Genomic DNA, 8,758 nt, shown 5'->3' on the forward strand with positions numbered 1-8,758 from the left:
CTCTGGCCAAGCAAAGAGTGAGGACCACGACCTCTCTTAGTTGTTTGTCCCTGTTTTCACCCGCTGCTTAAGAGGTATACTGCCTCTGCCCTCGGAGGTTCTATTCAACTGTCATAGCCAAATGCCAACTATCATTGCTGGGCCTATCTTCACCATCAGCCATGCTGGCTGAGACTGAGGGGCGTTGGAGTAGGACAATGTCTGGAGAGACAAGGGCTAACCTCTTTCAGCAAGACAGAAACATTTTTCGCACACTCTCCCCTTCCCACATAAGCGCGCCTTGAGGAGGGGCCTTGATCCGGGTCGGTTAACCCCTGATTTTAGTGGTTTGTGAATTGTAACCAGAGCTACACCTTACTAAGCGCCCAGAACTCATATCCTTGGTTTCCCATTCTAAATACACTTACTAGGGAGTGAGCTTCATGGATTGTAGTGACTGAGACTTCTCAGGAAGCCTCCCTCGGATTGCAGTGTTAGAAGCCGGGTGTCCTCCCTGTCCCGGGTGTCATCTCATATTCCTGCATGCTGGGATGATAATAAGGACAGGTCTACCTTACAGGGCTGTTATAAAGATTGTTGAACTGTAGCAATACGTTGAAATATAATTGAAACCCCTAAACACACTGTTTCAAATACGAAGTACAAGCCATTACAGTAAAGCCCCAAATCCTCCATCCACTGATTGACTGGAGGTTTTGAAAGGTGAAATCGTTGAGGGGAGGTGGGCAATTTATTTTAATTTGTTCATGAATTTTATTTTAGTTAGTTCGTGAATTTTATTTCAGTTAGATAGCCTCTCGGGGTAAGCCTCCCTCACAAGGCGGCTTACAATAAGAGAAGCAAAACCATCAAGATAATGTATATATCTCCAGAGTCGGTTTTTTATTATTTCAGGACATGTTGGCGAAGTTTCTTCGCTCATAAGGGAGCCCTTGAGTGCCTCGGGTGAGGCCTTAGCCCGGCTCTGTCGGCCCCCGTACCCACACCTCCCTCTTTACTGCTTACCATGGGCGTAGCCAAGGGGGGGCAGAGAGGGGCAGCTGCCCCCTAAATCGATAAAAATCAATAAAAAGTGCATAGCTAACTGAGGTTCTGCCCCCCCCAACAAAAATCCTGGCTACGCCCATGCTGCTTACCAGCCTTTCTAACAAATGGGGCTGAAAAGGAGGCGTGTGTATGTTATCTTTCTGGTTCTAAGCTGATTTGGGTGTTTGTTAGAAAGGAATCGGTGCGGAAAATAAAGCAAGTCACAGAGTCCTTTTATACACGTCTGCTCAATGTAACTCTTATTTAATCTCATAGGTATTAATTCTCAGGAAAGCGAATACAGGATTGCACCCTAAATAAATAAGGGAAGACCCTTGGTAGACCTCAGGAGGAGAGAAACCAAGGCGAGACGCAGAGCCGATTTACTCGGAAGTAAGGCCAGTTGAGCCCAGTGGGACTTAGTCCCTAGGCCTAGGAAGTTTGCACAGAGTTGCAGAAGTGTAGCATTTTGGAAGGCTCGCCCGGATCCCCATTCCCACCTCGCCGGTCTGGGAGGCTCGCGCAGCCCCTAAGGAGGCTGTGCTGCTCCCTCCTCCGTCCGACGCGGATCCTGCTTGCCATTTACAGCGAGGCCCAACAGAGAAGTGGTGAAAGTTCAAAATGTCAGTGCTGAAGGAAATGTCACTGATGGCTCCTCTCCGCAAAAGGTCAAAACCTGAGAAGAAAAGAGCATTTCTCTCCATCCTGGGACTGCCAGCCGTTCCCCTTCAACAACGCCGAGCTCTTCGAAAGCTACAAACAAGGTTCTGGTTATGAATGCTGTTTCTATCCACCCTTACCTTTCGGAGTATCGCCATGCCTTCATTTTGTTTAATCTTAACAACAACCATGTGAGGTTGTTTAGGCTGAGAGAGGGGATTCGCTCGAGGTCTTTAGCCCAATATTCTGTCCACGACACCCCACCGGATTTTGGTATAGCCACCACGCACATTGGGTGCCCTATTGAAATCGAATGGGACTGAGCTCCAATGGATGAATTTAGCACCAGCGTGGGAACCCCGGCTCTGTACAGTTTTAATATACTGTTTATCCTACTAGCGTGGCCAAAGGCAGGGCTCTTACACCTTTAATTATGTTGCCACCTAAGCTCTGCCTTCTGAAATTTGCAACTATGAAAGGCGGAAGGACAGTCTTCTCCATCTGATCGCCCTCGGCTCCCCGCCCGCAGATTTAAGGCTTGCCCAACCTCTCCGGTAGTACCATCAACGGATCGAAATACAATAGGAAAAGTGATCCGCGTTGCTTCTTCACATCTTCAAGCCGGGAAAAGATTATCGCCTTGACTTCCCGCGCAAGAACTATCCAGAAGAGGATGAGGGAAGGATCCTCTTCTTCAAAAGGTCCGGGGGCTGTAGCCCTCACAGGGTTTCGGGGCTAAGCAGTGCCCCCACTCAAGGATCCACTCGAGCCTAATGGTTAGACTCTAATTCGTTAGAGTGTTGGACTAGGACCTGGGAGACAAGGGCTCAGCCATGAAGCACACTTGGGTGACCTTGGGCCAGTCACCATCTCTTAGCCTAACCTCCCTCACAGGGATGTTGTGAGGATGAAATGGGAAGGAGCAGAAGAACCATGTGCACCACCTCGAGCTCCTTGGAAGAAAAAAGGTGGTATATAAATGTAAAAATAAATAATAATAATAATAATAAATCCTTAACTTTGCAGGTCCGTTTGCTTCAACTGGGTCTCACCAAAGACCTCAGGAACCCACCTTTGTCTGGAGCACGTTCTCGCGCCGCGCAGCGCCGGAGCAGTTAATGGGTTCCTAGGGAACGCTTTTCAAGAAGATCAAACCTATGGATTCTTAAGAAAACCAGCCCTGAGTGCTCACTAGAAGGACAGATCCTGAAGCTGAGGCTCATGAGAAGAGAAGACTCCCTGGGAAAGACCCTGATGTTGGGAAAGATGGAGGGCACAAGGAGAAGGGGACGACAGAGGACGAGATGGCTGGACAGTGTTCTCGAAGCTACCAGCATGAGTTTGACCAAACTGCGGGAGGCAGTGGAAGACAGAAGTGCCTGGCGTGCTCTGGTCCATGGGGTCATGAAGAGTCCGACACGACTAAACGACTAAACAACAACAACAGGGGACGCTTCGCCAAGCAACGGACCTGCCTTGTCCCACGCGAAGGAGATGCGCATCTGAGCAGCTCCAAACGCCGAAAGACCACAGAGCTTTTCTTTCCCATCTGGGAGCTGGGATAATTTCCTGGCAGACGAAGCAGGGAACTTCCTGGGCTTTTCTTGAGTTTTTGAAGCGCTTCTCGAGAACCTGAAGGCAGCAGGAAGGCTGAAGCAAGCCAGGAGATCTAGATCTGGTGTTTTAACCCCGCGCAAATTTGCTCTCGACGGACAGATTTCCCTCCTCTTCCACCATGAGAGCGACCTTTTTTGCCTTCTCCTCTCGGATCCTAAACCTAAGTCGGAAGAGAATCCGGCTGGGGGTAGGAGGGAAAATGCTAGCACAATATGGCTAGGTTTCAGATAATAATGAAATTATTAATAGTAATAATACCTAAATATGTGTGCCTGGTGCCCTGTGTGCCTGACGGACCAACGTGGTTTTGGATCAAGGGTTGCTCTCAAAGGTTGTTCTCTAGGTGGAGGGCAAATTGCTTGGAACTGGGTGGAAATGGTAGGAACGCCATAAATTTCCGCGCCCCTTTGCAGCTACAGGGGAGCAATACATTGAGCTGAGCCTTTGCAGATCTGAGAGGTGAGGCGTTTGTGGGCCTCCAGGCGCTGATGGACACCAGCTCCCACCAGCCCCGGCAGCATGGCCAGTGGTCAGCTCTGATGAGACTTGTAGTCCAGCAAAATCCGGAGGGCCACGCGTCCCTCCTCCTCGGCCCTGCAATCCGAGAGGGAAAAGGACTGAAGGGACCATACTCCACTGGAAGGTAATGTGTGCCTTGCTTGTCAGCGGGAGACGCCTCAGCTCACCTTGTAAGTCCGCCACGAAAAGGGAGATGTTCCTGGCAGCCCCAGCTGGGTGGCAAAGCGGTGCTAGCCGGAAGGGGCGAGAGGATAATAGCTAAAAGGCAGATCTGTCCATAGAAGGAAGGGGATGGAGAGAAAGAGAATTGCTTGTCTTCCATATACAGCTTATTTGTCCACGGTCGTAGCTTTTGCCTGTGACAGCAATTGCTAAGTAGGGTTTGTGGTCGAAGCCATCCTTGCAGCAGAGACTCCCGTTTCCTTGAAGCTGTGCTGATTTTAGGGGCAAGTTCGCTTCGTGGGGCGCAAGTACTTTAGCAGGGCAGCTCTAGCAGGGCAACTCGCAAGGAGCCGCGCACAGGATCGCTCCCTGGCCCTCTTTCCTAAGTGAGGCTTACACCGCAGTGCTAAAGACAGTTACTCAGAAGTAAATTCCATTGGACACAGAGGCCTTGCTCCTTAGTAAAATTATTTGGAATGGTAGAAATTATTATTATTATTATTATTATTATTATTATTATTATTATTATTATTATTTGGCCAGGCCCTAGTCTATACTTCGAATTCAAACCCGGACTGGGTTTAACCTTACCCCCTTCTCTTTACACCTGAGAATTCTGACTTGGCCCCATCTCCTCTTGTCTTGTATCAGCTGGAGTTGGCTTCATTTCTAAGGTGGTGGGGGGGGAAGCCTGGTGGGATGATACAGCTGCCAGAAAACCAGAATCCACTCCGCTGTCCGCCCTCTCTAATATCTCCCCGGGGCACCTCTCAGGCCTCCCCCCACCCCACCCCGGGTCCGCTTCCCGCCAGGCAGCAGCGCGTCGACCCAGTTTCGAAATTTGGCGGCGGGAGGGCGCCCAATGGGGGCGGGGAGCTGGGCTGCGGCCGAGTGCGCAGGCGCAAGATGGCTCCTGCTTCTCAGAGGCGCGGAGGTAGAGCGGCTGAGCTGCCTTCTCCGACCCGAGGGAGGGAGGCGGGGAAGGGGAGCGAGAGGCCGCGGGCATTTCTGCCTCGAGCTCCCTTCTTCGCACGCCTGGAAAAGCGAAAAGACGAGCCAAGGACCTGGGGAGACCCGACATGGGCGCAGCCAAGGGGGGGCGGGCAGAGAGGGGCAGCTGCCCCCCGCTAAATCAATAAAAATAAATAAAAATACATAGCAAATTGAGGTTCTGCCTCCCCCCCAAGATCCTGGCTACGCCCAGGAGCCCCGGGGAGCCTCTCCAAAGCGGGGCTCTTTTGCAAAGCGAACTGGGGAGCAGCAACAGGAAGGGGATCCCTGGAGAGAATCCGTTTCTTTCCCATTCGGTGGAAACGCCTCTTGTTCCTCCTCCTCCAGCTGCTGCTTCATCCAGCGGGGAAAGAAAGGGCGACTAGGCTTGCAATCCTATGCACACTTGGATGGGGCGCACTCTCCGAAGCACAGCGCTATGGTTCAGTTGCAGCGCAACCCTTAACCATGCCTACTCAGAAGGAAACGCTGCTTAATTCAATGGGGTTTACTCCTTGGTGAGCGGAGCAAACAGCCTTCTTGTCTTTTTATTCTGTTCGTTCTTGATTCCTTCCCGTTCCTTTGATGTCTCCTTCCTTTCTTTGGCCATATTCGCCTTTTCTTCTCTCTCTCTCAAGAAAAATAATAAATAGAGCCCGGATCCCGTTCTCCTCTCTTGGGCTTGTTTGCAGCGCAGGCGGTTGCGCCCTCCTTTGCTCTCCCTGGTCCCAGCCTTTTGCTGGAGGATAGCGGCTGAGTGTTGGCACCTCAAGGTCCAGCGAGGTCGGAGGATGCGACTGGTAAGCCCAGAAGCATCCCGAGATGAGGAGGGAGGACGCACAGTTCTTGCTTGCTGGATTAAGTGCCTCTTGGAAGCACACGGCTTGAAGCCGCCTCCTGCTCGGTTTCAGAGGCAATCCGCGCGGGGAACTGAAAAGAGACAGAGGGAAGGTAATACTGTAATAAAATAAACAGCTGGGAAGTAACTCCTGTCGAATTCAAGCAGGGCTTAACTCCCAGGTAAGCAGCCTGAAGGCATCCAGCGTAGGAGCGAGTTTGCGTTGCGAATTGACAGCGCAAACGAGAGAGATCAACAGTCTTCGCGGAGCAGACGCTTGAAGCTCACGTCGAAAGAGTGAAACCGTCCCAAGGTTGGCAGAAGAAGCAGCTAAGTGGCCGAGCTGCGCCTTGCTCAGCTTGCCCTGGATGCTGGCACCAGACTCAGACAGCCGAATTCCTGCCCGGGTTCGGCTGGTGGCTGAACTCGGAACTGCAAGCAAAGTGAGCTCTTTCTTCCATTCTTCCGTGCGGAAAGCGAGCGCAGAGGTGGTGGTTGGAATTTGGGGAAGGAACGCAAATAACGCACGAAGGAGAGAACTCGTGTACGTGGATCAACAAGATTCAAGGATCCCAGTGGCGAGCTACAGATACAGGATCTCTTTCACAGATCCACCTTCTAAAGTGAATTGTAAATCCTCGCCGCAGAGAATCTCCTGCGTGTAAACGGAGTGGGTGGGGTGGGGGTGGGGAAACGTCTGGACAAGTCGGACTGGGCAGCCGCACGAATCCCCGAAAGAACAGAACGAAGCAGAAGCATCCGCGAGGGAAGGGGGAACGTTGCGCGCATTCTCTGGTCGTTAGTTCTCCCGCCGGTCCGATGATTAATAAGCAGCTCTCTCCTCGCTTTTCCGGATCTGTCGGGAAAGCTCCGCGTTACTGTCCAAGTGGGACGCCAGCTAAAAGCCTGGCCGGTGCGATGGCGCGACGGCTGAGTCCCAATCCGAAGGGTGGTGGTGCTAATAGAGCCTTGCAACACTGCAGCCCAATATCGGAGGAAGCAAACTCTCTTTCGCAAGGGGAACCTATTTGTAGTTCGTAGGACAGATTTTTCTTCCTAGTTTATAAAGCGCGTTTAATGTGCGGTCTTCATAGTTCTTGAAACAACCACGCCGGTTTTTCAAACGACCAGATCTTTGCTGCGCCTATTTTACGGAGAAAAATAAGACGTCGCCAAGAACAGTCAAGGTTGAAGCTTAAGGTCCAAAAAAGAGGCCAGAGGCGCCAGGCCTGCAAGTCCTAAGTTCTGAGCAGTATGGCCTGCGGCCCCCACTGAACTCGGAGGTGTGGGGCTTTACTCATTAGTGAAGTGAAATACACTCTGCACATGTTCAGAAACACTTAGATAAGACACACGGTTCAGGACTGGCTTCCTTTCCCTCTCTGAATATTGTGCAGCACTGATGCCTTCCAAGCTAACATGCGTTACTGTGCTTCAGTTCGTAGGTTTACTCAAAGTAAAACCAGCCCTCCGTTTTGGTAAAGCCAGCAATGAATTGCGCAGCCGCTGTTCGCTTTTAGAGCTCCCTCGGCTTGGAAACCTTTTGTATGTAGGGCAAGTCAGTGAGCGATGCAGCGTGGAATTCTCTTTGCTTCTTGGATTCCCTTTTAAATTATTATTACTCCCAACAGTTTAACACAGCATTGGAGTTTGTATTCTGAGAAACAGGCTTACAGGGCCACCAGGTGCATGTCTGCTCAGAAGTAAGTCCCACTGAGTTCAATGGGGATTACTCTGAGGTAAGTGAGGATAGGACTGCAGTCTTGCACAAGGGTAAAGTTATACTGCACCTCACCAGCTATAAACAAGTCCCCCCCCCCCCGCCCATCACCTGCGTGTTGGGGCGTCCTGAGAAAACCTTGGGAAATCCAATATTAATAATAGACTTTGATGGAAAGTAGCGCGATCCTAACCGCTACTAATACAGTTAATCCCATCCTGTTTGTATTATTATTATTATTATTATTATTATACCGCCCTTCATCCGAGGATCACAAGGCGGATTACAATATCAAATGGGAGTTCCGCGTGATCGCTCTTAGGATCCGGGAGGCAGCAGTAATCACCCGCTTTTACAGCCACCTCGAACATTATTAAAAGGAAGAACAACTATGAGGTTTGTGACGACTTGAAAGGCTAGCACATTTATTGTGCCACAATGAGCTTGTGTGGAACAGAATCCACGTCATCCACTTGCTTCTGATGAAACCGACGTTACTCCACGAAAGTTCATAGCTTATTATGTCATAATAAAACTCTGAAGTCTTCTTCTTAGACTCTCCGTCGGTGTTTCAGCAACCACCATGACCAGGCACCCATCTGGAAATCCTTTCAAAACCGTGTTCTTTTTCTTAAGGTGTACTCACGGTATAAAAGGAAGATAAAATGTTCACCATGACTCCAGTAACCCGGCGAGAGGGCAGGTTCAGGCAGTGACCCTCAAAGCACTGCGATGGAAGCAGGTTTCATTGAAATGAATGGGACTCGCTCCCAGTTAAACGTGCTTGTCACTTATTTTCGTAGAATTAGCAATACCAATACAGTATCAGTTCAGTTTCAAAATATAGCAGCGTTTGCCGTGATTGAACTGGAACCAAATTGCGCAAACTTGGTTTGATTTATCTGCAGTTCAGAACTTTGGGTTCAACATTGGCCTTTGTGATAATTATTCGATCTTCTTATAGTTGGTTGAAGTTATTTTTTTACCTTTTTTTTCTCCTTTGAAAAACAGTCAGTTGAGGATTTTCTCAGAACTAATCCAAAGCAGGAAAAAGATTTGTTATAACACAGCTACTTTAATTCCTTTCACTGTTAGTGAGATGGAATTCTGACAGAAGCGACTAATACAGTCTATTGACTGTATGTGAGTTAATTAATGTGCATGAATTTAGACCTAATTTACCTCTCTAAGATACTTTATTGTGAAACAATAAGGGAACAGGGATG

The sequence above is a fragment of the Podarcis liolepis genome (assembly GCF_965112155.1).
Source record: "Podarcis liolepis genome assembly, chromosome: 12".
Classification (NCBI taxonomy): Eukaryota; Metazoa; Chordata; class Lepidosauria; order Squamata; family Lacertidae; genus Podarcis; species Podarcis liolepis.